The 19127-nt window shown below is 36.7% G+C and overlaps 1 protein-coding gene across 2 annotated transcripts in view; it reads left to right on the forward strand.

The window, feature by feature from the left end:
• STEAP1 (STEAP family member 1) overlaps positions 1-19127 on the forward strand; it is a 109691-nt gene that overhangs the window by 70767 nt on the left and 19797 nt on the right. The window contains exons 2-3 of one of the 2 annotated variants that reach the window (XM_088161358.1): positions 9644-11554; positions 15345-15552. The gene's annotated coding sequence lies outside the window, so the exon portion shown is untranslated. Of the gene's footprint in view, positions 1-9643; positions 11555-14379; positions 15553-19127 lie in introns of those variants that run through there. The other variant, XM_088161365.1, reaches the window with a different exon arrangement.

Raw genomic sequence — 19127 nt, forward strand, 5'->3', positions numbered from 1 at the left:
TAGGAAACAAATAAAATTTTTATAGGAAAAGGTACAAAGACCCACAGCCAGGGCATAATAAGTATTTCTGCCATAACCTGAGAGTCATTGTAAGGGAAATGCTAATAAGGAAGGAAAAGAACACTACAGTCTTGAACTGTTGGTTAGTTGTGGACATGATTTGCCTACTGCTGCAATGCCTTCATGGAAAGCACAGATATAATCCTAGGGTATATCAGATGAAGTCAGCAGTCATGTGGGAATATGGAAAATTACTGCTATATTACCAGCTGTCACTGAGAACTTGTCTAGGTGGACATCTTTCTTTTCAAAAAATGTGAACTCAAACTGGAAGGATGCTGAGATGATTTGGAGGCTAGAGAAACAAGTACTACAGTGAACACTCTAAGGATTTGGCCTGTTTATCTGAGCAAAATAAAAGTGAGGAGTGAACAAGATGGGTCTCTGCATTAGAAGGATAAACACCCAAGAAAAGAATAACTAATTTGGATAAAATGCAATAAGAACATGGGAATAAATGGATAAATGCAGTTACAAATACATTTAATTAGGAAATTAGGACAGGTTTACAGAGGAGATGGTTAAATTCAGAATTCAAAATACATCCTTCAAATCAAATTCTGATTAAAGATATGAGGGTACAGTGATTTTGGATTGCTGCTGCCTATTTAATGTAAACTAGGGGAACATATCACACCCATCTTATCTAAGGGTCACTATGTCCACAAATAGGAACTTTATCTCCACAAGGACAACTGATAAAGTCCTTAACATATAAAAAGGAAGTATTTAAATTTGAAAGAGAATATGACTTACATACATGGGGTAGCAGGAAACTCGTGTTTTAAAAATTCTGACACTTCAGACATCTTTAATTCTTAGTTAGAACTCACCAGCAAGTGCACTGCTTTCTTAGTATTTCCTCCTAAAAAATACTACTGTGCTGTGTCAGGAAAATTACTTGCAAACTTTGTGGGATAAAGATTCAATTCCTATTCAATTAACAGAGCATTTTGTGAATCTACGACCCAAAAAAATACTTTGACCGCTCTTTGGGTATTTACCAAATCACTTTTTTTTAAAGAGTAATTGATAAAGTATCTGTGACATACTTCAAAACCCATTGTGTTCGTGTCCTGCTGGGGTTGTATTTTCATTTAAAATTCTTTATGTATTTCCTTCTCTGGCTGTCAAAGGGTTGTCAACACATCCCCTTAATTATTTATTAAACACTTTTAGCTTTCCTCTCTTTTTTATCTTGGTTTTTTTAATCAAACCAAACAAATTGTGTCAACACAAGAAAAAAGATTAAACATGAGAACAGATGAAAATATTCTCTCAGTGATTGGATGCCTGTGTATTGAACATAGAACACAGTAGTTCTCCTGTACTGATTAATACGACACACTAAAACACAGGGAAAATAGACATGCAAAAATAGGACAAATAAAGTCAGAGAGAAAAATATGCAAAGTGAAGAAGAGAGGAAAATAACACAGAAAAAACCATATGGATTTAACTCCAGCTATTTGTCTAAGTCTCCAGCTACGAAATCCTTTAACACATTCAAGGGGACTAAGATTCCTTAACAAATGCTTTTCATTCAGTATTCTTTTTCACATCTCACAATCTACAAAACTTTAGTAAACTGCCTGCTTTACACTGTATAAAGACACCATTTTTTATTAAGGCCAACTAAGTGTATTAGAATCACACTGGTATCAGACCCGAACTCTGGAAGATTTGACTTGAACAAAAACCTACCTGCTATTTCTTCCCCTACACCTTCAATATCAGTCAGTTGGTTCAACTTCCATTTCTTAAGGCCCCTGAAAAGGCCAAGGCATTAAAAGATTATTTCTGTTAAAATTGAATGAGTCAAAGAATGATCCTTTCATCTCCTATGTTGCTCGTTTTCATTCCAAGTGTGCGAAGTTTTTCCCCCCAGTTCTTGTTACATTTTATAACTTTATGTGTGTCTCTGTCTACTGCTGCATGTGCACGTGTGTGTATAAATAATCCATCTATATATAATTTTATAATATATAAAATTATTTCTATGTAAGTATAGTTTTACAATTTTATCATGCTTTTCTGTGTGAACTTTGGTGTGTCAGTGGAAAATAACACTGCATGGTTGGCAGTTTGTATAAATAGTATCACTTTCAGGAAGAAGAGTATTTGGGTATTTCAGTGACAAATATTTTGGGACTTCATTTTGATGTGATATATCTAAACATATCACCTTATTTAAGAACATGCTAGACTTCTTGGCAGCTCAAGATAGGTGAAATCCAGGCCTTGGTTACTAACAGGGATATTTTTGGAGGTGTATATATACATATGAAGCAGCCAGATTTTTCTGAACCTTCCTCTTCAATTTTTAGCTTGAAATTTTCTCTACATGGAATGAAGGCTAAATTGATGTTGATACACTAAGCTGGCCTTTATCTGACAGGTCTAATGAATACTGCAGGTTAACTAAAATTCAAAGTCCAGAACCATAAATAATGGATCTAGAGCACAATGGCATTTCATTTGTGATAGAAAGTAGATATTGTACGGCCTGTTTTAATATAAATATGATACCACTACAGCTTCAGAAGCCAAATAGTCTCAGGTTAAGGGTGAGAAGGTGGTTCTCATTTTCAGGAGTGTCCCCATTTTCTGAAATTACTATAGAGGTAGGAATCTCCCTAAGGCTAACTTAATCTTGGTAGAAATAATAATTTCCATTTTTCTTTTCTCAGAGAGTCTGAGAGGAAATACCATTATTTCACCAATTCTCAGTGCTTAGTGCAATAATGGCATTGATTTTGTGTGCTGGTTTTGCTGGGGTGAAGTTAATTTTCTTCACAGTAGCTATCATGGAGCTGCATTTTGGATTTATGCTGAAAAGAGGGTTTCTATTGCAGAGATACTTCAGTTATTGCTGAGCAGTGCACAGATCCCTCCTTCCTTCCCTTCCCCCCAAAGTTATATGCTAAGGATGACACCATATGGGCTGGGATGTCCACTGGGTCATTGGGGTCAGCTGTCCTGTTGTGTGCCCTTGTGCACCCCAAACCCACCCAAAGGTGGGGTGAGGAGCAGAAAAGACCTTGACACTGTGTAAGTGCTGCTCATTAACAGCAAGAAAATCTCCATATTACCCACACTGTTCCTACTACAAATCCAAAATGGAATTCCACACCAGCTACTGCGGAAAAAATAATTCTACCCCAGCCCAAACCAGCACATTCAGCTATTTTCACTTCCTAGCATTAATATCCCAGATATTTCAATGTCATTTGCTAAACCTGAAAATTGTATTTCATCTATCCTATAGCAAAGAATTTTCTGCAATATTTGCACACATATTGTGTACTCAGTTCTTAATACATTCTCATAATTTGAAAGCAAGTCTTCATGGGTTTTAGAACCAGACATCATCTGCAAAAAACTTTTTATTGCTGCATGCATGATATAACTTACAGAAAACAACCGAATACAGAGGAGTAGCAAAGACTTACCCTCTTTAATGAAAAAGATTCTGAAATCTAATTATCTATTATTTGCCCTAATGAGGGGTTAATATACAACAGTTTAATCTGATTCTTAAAAGGGGCACTGAATCCTTTTCCTTCAAGTGTTGGGAAAAAAGCCTCAACCAACCCTATCTTTTTTTAGTGCCCAGCAGCAATGCTACAAAGCATTCCTTCAGATTCCTACAAAGCACAATTACAATTTAATTTATGAGTTGGCCATCTCTTGCCAAAATAGAATAAATTTGACCTGATTTATGTGTCTAATTAGAGTAATAAGAGGTTTGGGGGTTTTTTCAGTTTATGAGCCAAGGGCTCTGGCAGAACCTGTGTGTCATAATATAGCAAATAAATTGAGCAGTAATTTGTGCCATTCACAGGTACCTTCCAAACTTCTATAATGAAGGTTCTTCAACTTTGTTAATTGTTACAACTCTGTCATAAATTCTGGTTTTGCTTACCAAAATGTCTTTGAGGAGAGGGAGGGTTCAATGGCTAATGGGAGGTACAGTGGCTAATTGTACCCAGCAGTAATGTTTGTATTAGTACCCACTCACCATTGGGGTTTTTACCACTATCACTCTTCCTTAATTTAATCTAAACATATTTTCTTTTTTAAAAATGCCAGATTGGCAAGAAGAGATTCACAAATTCTATTCCTATCTACAAAGTAATGCCAGATTTTTGGAATCCATGAGGCCCTCTAGAGATGATATGAAGACTTCACAAGGTTTCTGTTCTGTGGTTGCAAAGAGACCACATTAAAGGCTTGGGGAGAGGGATGAGTGGAGTTACAAAATAAAAGTTGAAAGCTACTGTCAAACTGAACTCTCTGATTTAGGCACGGTTTCAGGCCAAACCCTCAAATAATCTTATTTGAGGATAAGAGTCAGGTTAGCTACTGAGGTTTGACTGCTCCAACCCAATTGATCCTAAGGTCAAGTAGACCAGATGAAAAAGTCTTGCAGGAACTTGCTTCATTCTCAAACTTCATGGTAAGATATCTCCAGGGTCTGCTGCCTTTATGCTGGTTGTTCACTGGACCAATTTCTGCATTTAATAGGCTGCAGACCAGCTCCTGGCTTACCAGAAAAGCACACATGTTAATTAAAAACATTATTTTATGTGCAAACTGTCCCGAGGAAGCTGTTTCATATAAATGCTTTTTACATTTTTGCATTATAAATCCCTAAATTCTCAGCTTCACCCAAACTTCCCCTATAATACTGAGTATGAAAGCTCAAAGCACAATAAATGCTAGTTTCTGAAGATAAGGTTTGTACAATTAATTAGAAACTTTTAAACTGGATTGCAAATAATAAAACACTTAATAATGCACACCCAAATTTTAAGAGCAAAATGATTTCTTCTTAGGAGCTCAAGAAATAATAGGCACCCAAAAACTCTTGTTGCAGAAGCTAAGGGTGCAGGATTCATCAAATTACTCCATCTGCTGGCTGATTTCCTCCAATCCTGGATGATTTCTCTTAGCTGTGTATTCTTGTCCCTTTTTAATGCAAATGAAACATTCAAAGCTTGATCAGTGTCCTTTCAAAGCAAATGAAATATTCAGGGTTGCCTTTGATATTCAAAGCACTTCCTGGAATCATGACTCCCTCTTTTCTCTCTCCATTTCCAGTTTAAGAAGACCTTTGTGTTGCAATTTTAACATATTCTTTCTTCTACAGAAGGCACAAGACAAATGTTTTAACACTTTAGTGACTTTACTAGCCTTTCTATGTTGCACATCATAAGAAGTATAAATTATCCAACAATATGACTAGTCTTATGATTTTTGGTGTGTTTCTGTTGTTCCATGGAACATTCATGACACGTTAGAAATACAGATATCCTACTCTTTAACAGAGTACTCAGAAGTTTTGCCTGTTTCCCATCCTTCCCACCTTCTAACCTTCCTACTGAATAGTCTTCCCTGGACCCTAAACTGAGCTATTTATAGCAATTCTACTTCTTCATAAGCCAGTGTCTTCTTATATCTTGTATTCAGTCATGCCCATCCAGTTTTCATTCAGGACAGCCCCATGCACCCCCTTTTCAGACTTGTCCACAGGTACACAATTTTCTGTACAGCCTTTTCTCCCTCACGCTTTCCATATAATTTTCTGAATATCACCACTGCCACTCATCTGCAAACACATCTTGAATTTTTTTGCACTGGGATCATCCATTGTAGCCCATCAATATGTCTGTATTTAAACTGATTGCACTTCTGGTTTCTTCAAGGTGTTGAGCTACTGCATGAATAAATAAATAGTTCCTCTAAGGAACTAATTTTGACAACTAGAAAGTAGAATTTTCTATATTAAATGATCACAATCTACACATCCTAATTTATGTGAAGGTTTTGAGGGAGATGTAGCTCTACGATTAAGGTTTTTGTGGTCCTCAGTATGCTTCCTTGAAATTTCAATTCTTGCAGGTCAGGGAATATCCTGAAATAACAAAATTCAATGAGAAAAAATATTTGCACTCTTGAATCCGGACTAGGCACAGTAACAACCCGAACTGCCATTCTAGAAGTTCAAATTGATCAAGGCAACAACTGCTAAGTGCAGACACATAAGCAAGCTGCTGGAAGTTGTCTGCTTCACTAATAAAATAACAGCACATTAAATTAAATGCACTTGGGCTTGAAACTGTCTGAGTGAACACCTAGGTCTCTTTGACATTAAATGAATTGCACCAACTACTTCAGTGTTTACTCATAATAACCCCCAGACTTCCCAGCCACCAACCTGAGGCACCCTGTTGTGCTTGGGTCCAGGTTTAAATAAGCAAGAGACCAAGCCTCTCCTCATCCCCCTGTGCTGCTTCTCCATGCAAGTGTTGGAAATGTTCCCCTTACAGGCCATGCTCCCTATGCCTGTACTAGAGATGACTCTAGGTAAGACTCACCACATTCTTCTGTGGGTTTCATCAAGTTCAAAAGACAACAAAGAAAAATGATTCAGCACACAGATAAGGGCTTCACAAATGTTTTTATCAGTTTGCATCCTGACAAGGTTGAGACCAACACTCACAAATGGAGGGCTGGGTCAATGTTTCTCTACAAAGAGAAACATTGTGTAACCCAAGCTGTTGATTGCTGTACCTCAGGGAGGACAGAAATGCAGAGCACAAATAAGAAACTGAGTCACTATCCCTCCTTACCAACAGCTCCTGAGCAAATCAAAGCTGCCCTTCCATTCTGGAAGCCACAGAGAACAGTGAGACAGAAACATATATCTTGCCTTGAAATTAATCCCCTTAGCACACAGCTGGAGTAGCACAACAAAATGCAATTTATATCTCTTACCACCAACTTGAGTTAGCACAGCTCAAGGACACATGTAGATACAAGTTCCAGGAACTTTAGAGTGAGAGAGAACTTTTGTTCAGATAAAGCCACTCCTGCCTCTTTGTGCACCAAAGAAGGGATGGAAGAAACTTATTGTTGGAAAAGAAATATGGGGAAATTAAAGTAAAAAAGACACAAGGCAGATCCAGTGATAGAATTTATATAAGAATTTGGTACATTGCCTTCCATATCTCAATAAGAGTAGCACCTATTCGATGGTGGTATTTCTTTCATTTACTCTAACAAGATTATTACATTTCAGGCATACAACAAGTTGCTGAATTCTGACCGTAAGACTCAGATTTCAGTGTAGTCCACCAAGCCAAATTGTGCAGAAATAATCTGTCTGTAAGTATCTACCAAAGAGAGCATATCAAGTTCACAAGACAATGCCTTTAGCATATCTTTGCAATTCATTTTATTTGATACACTGCATGAAATGACATTTTAAACAGGTTTAGATACAAAAGGTATGTCAAATATAAAGATAATACCATGTGAAGTCTATGTTGAAATCAGTATTATAATGATATCTAACAAAAAGTCCTTGGGAGATTAGTTAAAGGAGAAGATACTGAACTGAACTAAACTGAAGGGTCTTTTCAGCGTTTTCATTTTCATTTACTGTTAGGAAATTTGCATAATTAATTGAAAGCACCACCAATGAGATAAATTAAAATAATGCCTCTTTTTTCTTTTTGCCAAACAGATGAGTGTCTTCTCTGTTAAGTTTAGGTGAAACAAATAGCTTTCTTGAATACATACTGCTTGCCATACTTGGGAAATGTAAAGGACACATAATCTAAGGATGCTTCATACTTGCATGTACACAGATATGTTTGTATTTATGTAGTACTCAAGTTTTTTTTTACATACGTAACTATTTCTGACTCAAACAAACCAATGCTTTGACTCAAAGGATGCATTTCATACTTTTCACATCATCATTATATTTTCTTTTCTCAGGAGGTTGAGTAGATTACATGTGAGTGAGACATACTCTATTCCAGGAAAGGTCAGTATCTCTGACATTGTGAGGGGATCATCTTATGAGAATTGGACACTGATACATCTGTCCATCACCAGTCCATCTGTCCATGACTACAGGCAAGGATTCAAGCAGCTCAGCTTAAATATAAGAGTTTTAATGTATCAGTGTGAACTCATCAGTTAACATAGTCAAGCCAAGCCAGATTAAGTAATGATAGTAATTGAAAAGAAGATTATTTGAGATCTTTAGACAGAGCATCAAGGAGCTTACAAACCTAATACTTAGCCCAGTTTCACACCTTCACCTGACATGAAGCCGAGGCATCTCACATCCACCTAGAAGTAAAGGGTGAAAAGGAGAGTCAGTATCAGCTATAAGAGGTGTGAAAGAATGTTAGCTCAGGTTGTTCTAGTTTGTACAAAGTGGAGTAGCCCAGTTGGCAGCTCTGTGTGTGAGCTTGCTTGCCTGCTTTGGCAGCATAAGAATAAAGAGGGAGAAAACTCCACAGCCTCAGGATGTCATAAAAGGGGCTCTTTGTATCAATTGCATTTACTCTCCTGGCAAAAAAATGAACTTGTACTTCACTAGGAGAAAATACCTCTGCAGTTAAACAACATGTGAGTGCATCCAATAATATTCCCTGAGCATCACTGTTCAGTTGTCTTGTGTGTACTTCTGCTGTCATTCATGTATTCTCTGCCGTCTCCATACACTGTCTTATCACCAGCACAACAATCTCACCAACTCCAAAATAATGTAACTAAACTTCTGAAGGTGGATTACCATGTTCTGCAAAATGCTCCTCTTCAGGTACTGAGGTGCATTGCAGGAATAAAAGATCTGCTGCATGACAAAGCACTACAATTCTAGTATAGTTTTCGAATTTCCTTTTAGATAGAACCTTTAAGTTACACCTTTCCCTAGTGCAGTTCTTTAATTTAAAATTGATTTTCTCATCAAAAAAGTGGCCTAATTGCATAAGAGGCTCCATAGCTCAATGAACAATTAGTAGTATTCAGCGTGTTTCAGTCTCAAAGCAGCAGATGTCAACAACCTTGCAGATTTCAGATATACAAATCAATCAGACATCTGAAAACTAGAAAGAGCTTGGTTTATATTAGTCTAACAACTAAAAACAGCTTAGTATATATTTTGAGCAAAATGCATTTGAAAAGAACACATCACTTCCCACTTAGAAGTTGTATGTTCTTTTCTGGTCTTTAACTTTATCTCCCAAGGTGTAAGAAGCAAAATGTTTCAATAGGAAGAAAGGTGAAGCTTTCTTTAGGCTCTCAATGTGAAGTCTTGTACTACGGGTATAAGAAGGAACATGAGAAATTGGACAAAAGGGCTTAGTAATTGTTTAAATCAGATTTTTTTTTATTTATTTTTTTTAATTAGATGCTTCTGTTGGCAAGAAGGGGTCCAGCTAAGATAAGCTCTGAAAAAAAAAATACCTTGCTATCATTAAATATTCATAATTGATAGCTCTAAATTGTTCTTTCTTTATCCCTCTTACATGCTGCTTTCCTGGTTATAACATTTTGGCTGCTAATTTTCTTTTTGTCCTGTGATAATGTATAAAAGTTACTGTGAAAGCAATGTGGCCATACTGTGAGTTTAATGTGCAGCTCTTGCTGTTATTAGATGGGGCTGCAGGGCAGGCCTGCCTGGGTTTGCTGCGTGGGAATTCCATTATGTAACAAACACAGCTAAAGCCGATAACAGCTTTAGATAAATATCTAATTGAAGATATTTTTCTGTCTGCAGGGGAAAGTAAAAAGCATTCACTACATACCTTGAGAAGGAAATAAACAGCATGAACTAAAGAAGATAACCTGAAAGGAGATGTGTTTTGCACACAACAGGACAAGCTAAGTCATCAGTCATTAGTATAACAAAAGTTGTAGACAAAGATTATAATTGGACAATGATAATAACAGGAGTTATTATTCAAAGATTTTTTTCAAACCAGCCATTACCCAGAGATTCTCTATGCCCCACTTTGAAGCTTTAACAGAGACTGATAAGAGTTGCCACCCCCCGACTGGGCTCCAACTATCTCATAAAAGCTACATTTACTTTGCAAATCTCCTGTCCTTTGAAGTTCCCAGTCCGAGGCACAATTTACAGCATAGTCAAGCTCCTTATCAGGGCTAGATCCAGTCAACTCTCAGCACTCCAGCTTTCCCAGAGGGAAATCCAGGCAGGATGGGCAAATGGATGTTATCAGCTAAGCATAGCAGCAGCCAGTGCTGATTCTTGGCATTTCTGATGCTGATATTGTGTATGTTGCAGTATAGAAAATTTTTCCTCAGCACAACTTTTATGTATTCTAAGGAAAGCTGTATCTGAAACAGTCGCCGGACTCTAAGTATAAGGTGCAGTAGAACTGCAGTGTTAATTGGACCTTATATATTTTATAACATATAGGACTTAGACAACCATGCTTTAGATTTGTAATTTTAACATTTGGAATTAAAAGAGGTGTACCTAATGCGTAAGATTAAGGGACATTATGTACTTGAGTACACATTTCCCAAAGAAATTCACTAAAATTCAAGTACCACTGTCTTTTTGACATTTCAGCTTATATATATAAATTGTATTTGAAGCAACTCTAAAAATATCATAGCCTTCCTTTTCTGAAAACTGTCGACATGAATTTTCCTGGTTTAATCTATTTTTCTGTACAAGAAAGTCCTTCCCTCTCCATACAAATATGAAAAATTTATCTGTTTTCATCCATATAAATCTCTTTCCAAATGACTGGATTTTTTTATCCACCATATAAGAGATGAATTTCAGATTACCAGTGACCTTATGGAAAAGTTTTAAATTTTGGAGTTACTTCAAGTTTATATGGAATAGTATCAATGCAACCAAATACTTCTTCATCTTTTTTTAACTGAAGGACTGCTTAAGATTTCTGACAAAAAACTACAAGAAACTACACGCACTAACTACACCCACTATTTTTTGGAGCTGGGAAAGAAGGTTGTTGTTTTGTTGTTTACGAATAATAATTTTTCTTTTATAACTATAGAGAAAAAGAAATACTGTTTATCCCCTGCAGTCTGTCTTCCAGAAGTAGGAGGTTTCTGCGCCACTAATTGCAACACACAAGAGGGACAAGTTTTTAAATACATACTTCTTAAACTCAGGTCAAATTTCAGAACATGACATTTTGTATCTTATCCAAACACAGTATTTTTGTCTTTGTTTTTTTTGTAGTTCCCAGCAACAGAGCTGTATTTTCCATTTGCTGCAAGGGTGCTGTCAGGAGCATGGGGGCATTTCCTTAATTCCACAAAGGAATCTGAGCTCATTTCAACACTGAGTTTCCTCCTGATGGGGAGAACCAACATCTTGGCCACTTTCCAGCCTCAACTGGACATGCACCCAGCACATCCTTCCTGCATCTAAAGAGCTCTTTGCATGCAGCAGTGATAACACCAGTACAGGGAAGAGATGGAATTTAATGCCATTGAGAGAGGCATACATTTCCTCAGAGCCAGATCTAATGAGAGAACTCTGCAACAGCAGAAGATCCACAACAGAAAGTCCCATCTCAGCGAGCCAAATCAACAGTGCTGCAAATTTTTCTATGCCACACAGCACAGAGGAAGCACCACAATGATACACGCAGGGCTAATGCAAGAGGCTGCAGCCATCTCACATGTAAGGCCACGTTCAGGCATTTCCAGCACCCATTCCAGTGGGGAAGCAGTCTGCTGACTACAAAACACCTGTGAATTTGTCTGTAGCCACCCAATATCCATAGGTAGCTACTTGAAAAAAAAGGATATAGCTCAAAAAAGCGTCTCACAGCATGAACTTAACAAAAAAAGCAATTTCCATGTGTTGGTCTCTGCAAGTATTTAAGTATGTGTTTATGATGTATCTATCTCCTTGATTTCATTTAATCTGTTCAGGGTTCACCAACAGTTTGCAAAGAATTTAATTATGACAAGTTAACTAAGTATTTGCAATTGCCATCAAAACTGCACAAACATTCCAAACTGAGCTAATCTAAGAAATCTATAGCTGTGAGTCCTTGGAAGAACAAGAAACCCAAATGACACAAGCTCATTTAATAAATTCAGAAAAATTATTATTCAGAAAGATATGTGATTCAAGTAAATATATTTAATTTCATTAATTTAATTTAATTAATCAATTAATTTCATTAATTTCATTAAGCTATTTCATGTGAGTAGTTTCCCCTGGTTGTCTTGAACTGTATTGAGAAGAGAAAAAAGTCTTAAATACATATACCAAAAACTGGGAAAGTAGGAAAAGCATTTTCCAATTCCTGGTGTGAAAATAAAGGATTGCTCTCTGTAAAGTAGGGATTGATTTTCCCATCTTCAATGTCAAGCTAATTTGTTTCTAATTTTAATGGGATTAACCTACACCAAATTATACATTGGCTTTTAAGAACACAGCATCTTAAAACACTGCAGCATTTGTAGGTTTAACTTCCAGCTTATTTCAGGCTTAAAAAATAGTGGGATCTGATGAACATCATGTGATGCCCAGTAAATCTAGACTGCATGGCATGAAAATTCCCTTGCAAAGAAATTTATCACACAGTGATGCAGCTTCCCAGAGGACAAGCTGTCAGTTTTTTAAGCTGTCTAGATCACACATTCAGTAGGATACTAGCTAACAGCATTGTTTAACCTCTTTTCACAAGGAGAACCATTTACAGTTTTGTAAAAAGAGGGTGCTCACAAAGAATTCTAATGCCCAACCAAATAAAAATCAGACTAAATATTGAATATTTGTTTTAAAATTCATATTTCCCACTATTTTATTTGCTTACTTCTTTGTTTATATGCCAAAGACATCATAACTTGTTTTAAACTGTTTTTTTCCAAAGACAAGTTTTTGATGTCTTATAGATCAAGAGATCCATGGATTAAAAGTTGTGAAAAGCAGACATACAAATAAATGAAGCTATCTTTCATTGTATACATCGCCCCTACTTTCCATAATATGTTTGACTAATATTCATGAGAAAATGCACTGGAAAAACACAGAGCTAACAAAAGGCATTTATAGGAATTCAACCTTGCCAATGGGATAAACCCAGAAACAAAATCAGAGTGTTTCAGCCATGACATTAATATACTTGTGTATGTTCTTCAAATTTTACATTTTTCTTCAAGTGAGGAACAATTTAAGTACATAAAAGAAAACTAAGCCCCAGGGTAATACCACTTGAGGAAGAAGTTATCTCTTTAATTATTATTTTCTATAGAGCACAACTAGATTATTTAGCTACAGTCATAGCTAATAAGTATGATAAAGGAAATAATTTTTTAAGACAAAATCAGCTTCTGGGGCAAAAGAGACCAATGTCATATGTGTTCCTTAGCTGGATAAACATTTGGCAGGCAGAGGAACAGCCATAGATGATGTGCCCCAAAGACACCAGTGAACCAAACATCCTTAGGGGCTGCAGCTGGCAGCACAGCAGGCAGAGATCTCACCATGGGCCAAAGAGGTCAAGTGTTGGCTCCTCCTTTGCTCTCAAACAGAGCCTGGATGGGAAGAGCAAAAGAAAAGCTGCTTAGCCATGTGGATTGTGCACTGGGAATGATGGATGGGCAGTGCCTTGGGTGTTTCCATTCCAATCTGAGCCCTCTGTCATCTATTCTCTGAGCATTCGACAATGCCAAGGTAAAGCCATTCTTCTCCTGTCTTGCACACAAGTCAATAGAAGACTTTTATCAAGCAGTAAGTTACTTCAATAAGCCAAACTTCTTCTGGAGTTTCAGGGTGCATTAGTATGCAACCTAACTGGAAACTTTTTTAACAATAACGTTCTTAAAGCTGAAGCGAAGCAGACTTTTCTTTTAAACTGTTTTCTATTCAAATGTAGGATTGTGTATTTTGCGTGTCTTCAATGCCACCTTGTGGTCAAACGTTTTTCTTATTACTTTTTTAAAAACAGTACACAAATAACAATGCAACAAAAAAAACCCAAACAAACCCTCCAAATCAAAAAATTGTATCCACTATATCCAAAAGTATATCCGACCAAAATGTGCAAGATGATACAAATATAACTTTTCAGTCTCAACATTTTCAAAGTCTAAACCAAGAAAAAAGAAAAAAACCCTGAAAATAAAACCCACACAACATAAAGAACTAGAAAAAGGTCAGACAAGAAAAGAACCCAAATTTATTTTATTCTGAAGTCAGTTACAGAAAAGTTCATTGCTGTTGATTCACAACCCTCCTGAGGTACTTCAATTGAACACAAATTTATGAAGTCTCTGGATATGCTGACTTAAGAGCTAGTGTCAACTTGTTTTCTCTCCATAGATCAATAGCTCCCACTATATATTTGTTTTCTTCTGATATTTAGCTACTCTTTCATCATTATTAGAATTCACATTTGTTAATGTACAGCAGAATTCTATTTCACAATGAAGACTGCTTGGTGTCACAGAAAGGCATACATAACATTTAATAGATTATTATTACAAGTATATTAATATAAATCTTAAACAGTAACAGCACTTAAAATGCAACTGGAGAAGACTTTACTGTATAAAGACATATAAAGGGTTTATTTATGACCAAAGTATTTATAATTCCAAAGAAAATGCCCAATATAATTACATTTGTTGATTCCCATAAGCTGTAATGGCCTTCAGCATTGCGGAGCTTCAAAAATCATGGAACTGGCAGTCACCTCTCTCCACTTACTTCCTGTAGTCTCAGCAGAGAAGCACAAAGAAAAGCCAAGAGGATGAATGGCTATCACCATCTACCCTATTATTTCCATGCAGTGAATGGTTCTTATGAGACCAGCTCTGACTGGTAATACTTAATTTTAATATGTGCTGTATAGTAGCAGACTATTAAATATTCCTAATCCCTAACAGCCTTTTCTCACAAACACCACCCAATTCATCCACTATTCCCAGGAGGCACAACCCAAAATCTGCTTCCAATTGAAACTATTTTATATTCTAATAAATCATTTTAAAATGTTCACACGAGAAAGATTAACATTATTTTAAATTGTACCTCCACAAAAGACAGTCAAGTATTTATCACATGCTGAGACCAACTGGCTTTAGGACACCGAGTACACCTGCTCATTTTTTAACTCTCCCATCATTAACAAAATGTTACACAGTCAGGAAGCAGCATAGCTACTGTCTGGCAGCCACCAAGTGCATGAATTAATTGAAATCAGTAAGAACCCAGAACATCCTGAGCACAGATACACCTTCTCTATTCAACTGGGTAAGAATAAGGAATGTGTGGCAGGGAAGTGTGTAAACCTGTAGGAAGAGTATATATAAGTAACAGAAGCATTTGGTGCTTCAGACTTGGTGAAGTCTCAGGCTTACAGTTTAGCACATCCCAAGACTGATAAGTACAGCAATTGCTACTGTCTTTCTCTGCTGTAGTATTTGCCCTTAGTGACCTCAAAATATTTTCACAGATATCAGGACGACCATCCTCATGTTAAAGAGAGGAAACAGACACACAGAGCAGTGGTCTTTTCCAAAGGCATCCCATCAGCTGTCCAGATGGCCAAGAAGGAAGTCATCAGAGTCCCACTCCAGGATGCTTTTCTCCAGCCTGCCTTGTGTCTCCCACCAACCACAGGACAGCCCCTCTAAAAATGCTCCCTCAGGACACTGCCCAAGGTCAGTGTCTGGCTCGGGGGACAGACATTTGGCTGAGACAACAGATACTCTGAAGTAGCTGGGAAGCATTGTTGTGTTGGGGTTTATATTTCTGTACGTGTCTTCCAGAAAATATATGAGCATCATGGAAGATACCCTCTGAAATCTCCCTCCAGCATTAATTATCTATTTTATGCTCTGGGATTTGTCAAAAGTTTTGATGAGAAGAATATGCTGGCTTACATGCTGGCACCTTCCTTTTCAGCACCCTTGATGACTTGGTGAACTTCAGTACATAGTGGATTTATAAAGTAAACACCTATTATAGAAAAAATCAACGACTGAAAAACAAAATTAAATAACTTCAGTGAAAATATTAATTTGCATTTCTTCTTATCTCACCTTTCTGTATCTTTCACAGTAAGTTTATGCCTCCCTTATGAAGTATTTAATTACAAAGATTTCATTGCTTAATTCTACGTGTTTATTACTTCAGGAAGGCTGTTTCATGTCATCCTGTTAGTTTAGGAAATAGACGTTTTCACTGCGTTTTTATTATTGTTGGGCATGGCTTAACCCATTTCAGTAATTAAAACAGATTTACTCCTGCTATAAAAACCATAATTGATACAACATTTTAATTCCCATTTGTTGCTGAGAGTGGTAGCTGTATTCATGCTCAGACTTCACGCCTTGTTACAATTTGACAGCAGCTTAACAAGTTATTGAACATCAGTTGAGTTATGGTAACTTATATGTTCCTTTTCTTAGTGCACAGCAGACGTAAGACATTGCAGCAAAACATAAACCAAGAAATAGCCAGGAAGCCAAAAAGCCAGCCAGCCTTGTAGCCCAGGTGCCCTGCTGAGTGTGAGCGAGGCACTGTGCGTGCCCACCGCGGAAATCCCAGCTTCCTTCTCGCCCGGTGTTCAGCTCCAGAGGAAAGCAAACCCTGGCTCTGACACCGACCTGCGTTCCGGAGCTTTTGGTGTCTGAGCTTCTGACAAAGGACCAGATACAAAGTCTGCTGAAGTCAGTGGCAAAGTATCTGCTCTTGACCTCAGTGACCTTTTGGTCATGCTTTCACCCCTGCAAGAACGATGTGCTAGTTTAAACCACTAGTGGAAAGCTTGGCTGCTGCAAGCTGGAAGTTCTTAGGGCTGTATCAGGATATGAGCATGTTCTGGCACTGTAGCTAATTTAGTAATAGTAGTACTGGGGGAGGACAAGAAAGAACTTTTCAGAGAACCCAAACAAGATAAGACCCAATACTGAGTTTTTTTCTTCTCACCCAGAGTTTTTCTTTTTTTTTTTTTCCTCAAAGTCACCCTCATCCAAGTTTCCTGTTTCTCCGAGCTAAAACAAAAATTTTGAATAAGGATGGAAATGGAAATGGATAAATGGAAATTACTTCTTCAGTACATTTTTGGTCTTAAACAACAACAAGGAAAAAAAGAAAAACAAACAAACCAACTAAACAAGCAAACAACCCTACACTGATATTGACATTTTACTCTTCAGGCCACAGAACATGGCCAAGAATGGAGGGGGGAAGAGTAGAAGCTGTTTTCCAGAAATAATGTTATACATTTTTCCAACATATGCTGTTCTGAAGAGGGAAGGTTGTCGCAGGGAAACAGCTGGCCATGTGGAAAAGTCAACAGCTGGGATGAGGAGCATATACAGGAAGCTATTTTCTCTTCCCTTGAGCCAAAGTATAACTTTATGTGTCTCAGAGAGATAGCTAGATGAATTTGTGAATGAAAGTAGAGGTGGTCAGCATGGCAGTAAGGGGAGAAGCTGTTTAATGAGTGAGTTTTTTATTTAATGAGTGAGATTTCCCATGCCATCAAAATCAAAAGCCTTTCTAGCAGAAAAAGGGCTTGGTAGCATATGGATTTACTTTGCTCCTGTGTATTACACAAAGTGCTGCTGTTCAAGGGCAAAAGTAAAACTAAGAGTATTTTTATGGAATATTTAAAGGACCACAACCTATTTCAGTATGGAATGTTCTGTTATCTAACACATGAATTAAATTGTCCCTTAATTTTTTGAGGAATTTCCATAGAGGACATTCTATAGGGTTAAGCCATGTTCTTTTGTGATGCTAAAGAAGGAACAATTCTACCAACAATAACACAACACTAGTGTCAAGCAGATGTGATGCTGAATCAACTCCACAACAGTAGAATTATACACCACTACCAACCATTTTCAAATGATTGATTCAATTTTAAATACAAGTCAACTTCTTTGTCAGCTCCAATGCAGTCCTGTTTATTCCAATCCACATGTACCACTCTACACCAAACAGCTTCAATGTTTCATTTAGTACCTCTGACTCTACATCTTAGAGCAGGAAGAAAGACTTGCATAGGAAAAGAGTATTTCTTTTTCTCTTATATAATTTCTAGCCCTTTTCTTAATTACAACTGCATGTATATACAGCTAGAACTGACACAGTATTTACTCATTTATGAAAATTCTTGCAACATCTGAATTTTATGTGAACTTGCATTTGAAATTAATGTATTACCAGAAGAACTTTTTTCATCATAATTTTACTTTGCTCTACTGATTTGTTAAATGTGTTACACCTCTCTTCCTTTCAAAGACATTATAAAAAACCTGACCTGTCATTTTCTTCATAGGGTTACAAATAACTATGTATGCTTTGTACTAATTAACTGTGCAAAAAACATACTAAGACAAAATTTGGGTTTTTTCTTCAGCACCAAAGCAGTAATAATAGGGCAGAATTTAGTATTAATATAACCAAAATTTGAAAAAATTACATAATTTATTTTTATTGCTTTACCAGCACCATTATTGAAATGTACTAAATTCTTTCAACTACTTTTATATCGGTGGCTTTTAGATAATATAAAAGCACATTATTTGAGTTACTTTTAAACAAGACAGTCAGGATAAGTAATGAAAATCAGGATTTTCAATTTCTGTCAACATAAAATAGCACTTGTGAGCCCCAAATTAAGTAACACTAGACTATAAAACACAAAGGATACTAAATTACATCTATTCAGAGTACTTTATTTTAACTTTCCCCTCTAAGTTGTGTTTTGGTAGTGTATATTAGGGTGATTTTTGTTTTGCTGAAAGTTCTAAATTTACAAGAAGTAGGAGTTGGTAGAATTGGGACAGGTTTAGTCATGAGTCAATCAAAAAGAGTATCTTCTTACAAAGATAAAAGGTTTATGGTTTACCACACCAGTTTATTAATTAATGTTTATTAAATACCACTACAGCAGTCATTTAGGCAAGTTCCTCAGACACTAAGGCATCCTTAAATATATCAGCCCACTTCAGTTTCTTAGGCATGCAAAGCACCATAATACCCAAAATTTAGACAAATGCCTTGCAGAATGGAATTCACAAAGATCCAAACAATTATTTTAGGCAATAAGAAAAAAGTGCTTGTAATCATAGGAGATTCCTTAGGTGAGAGTAAAGGATAAATAGCAGCGCTCAACCCTTAGTAGAGCACCTGAATATTTAGGACCATAGTTCCTGTCTTTGAAGTTCCTATTTTTTTCATGAACCATTGACTAAATAAGTCAGGACAATATTATCAGCTG

The sequence above is a fragment of the Sturnus vulgaris genome, chromosome 1, assembly GCF_052056855.1.
Source record: "Sturnus vulgaris isolate bStuVul1 chromosome 1, bStuVul1.hap1, whole genome shotgun sequence".
Taxonomy (NCBI): Eukaryota; Metazoa; Chordata; class Aves; order Passeriformes; family Sturnidae; genus Sturnus; species Sturnus vulgaris.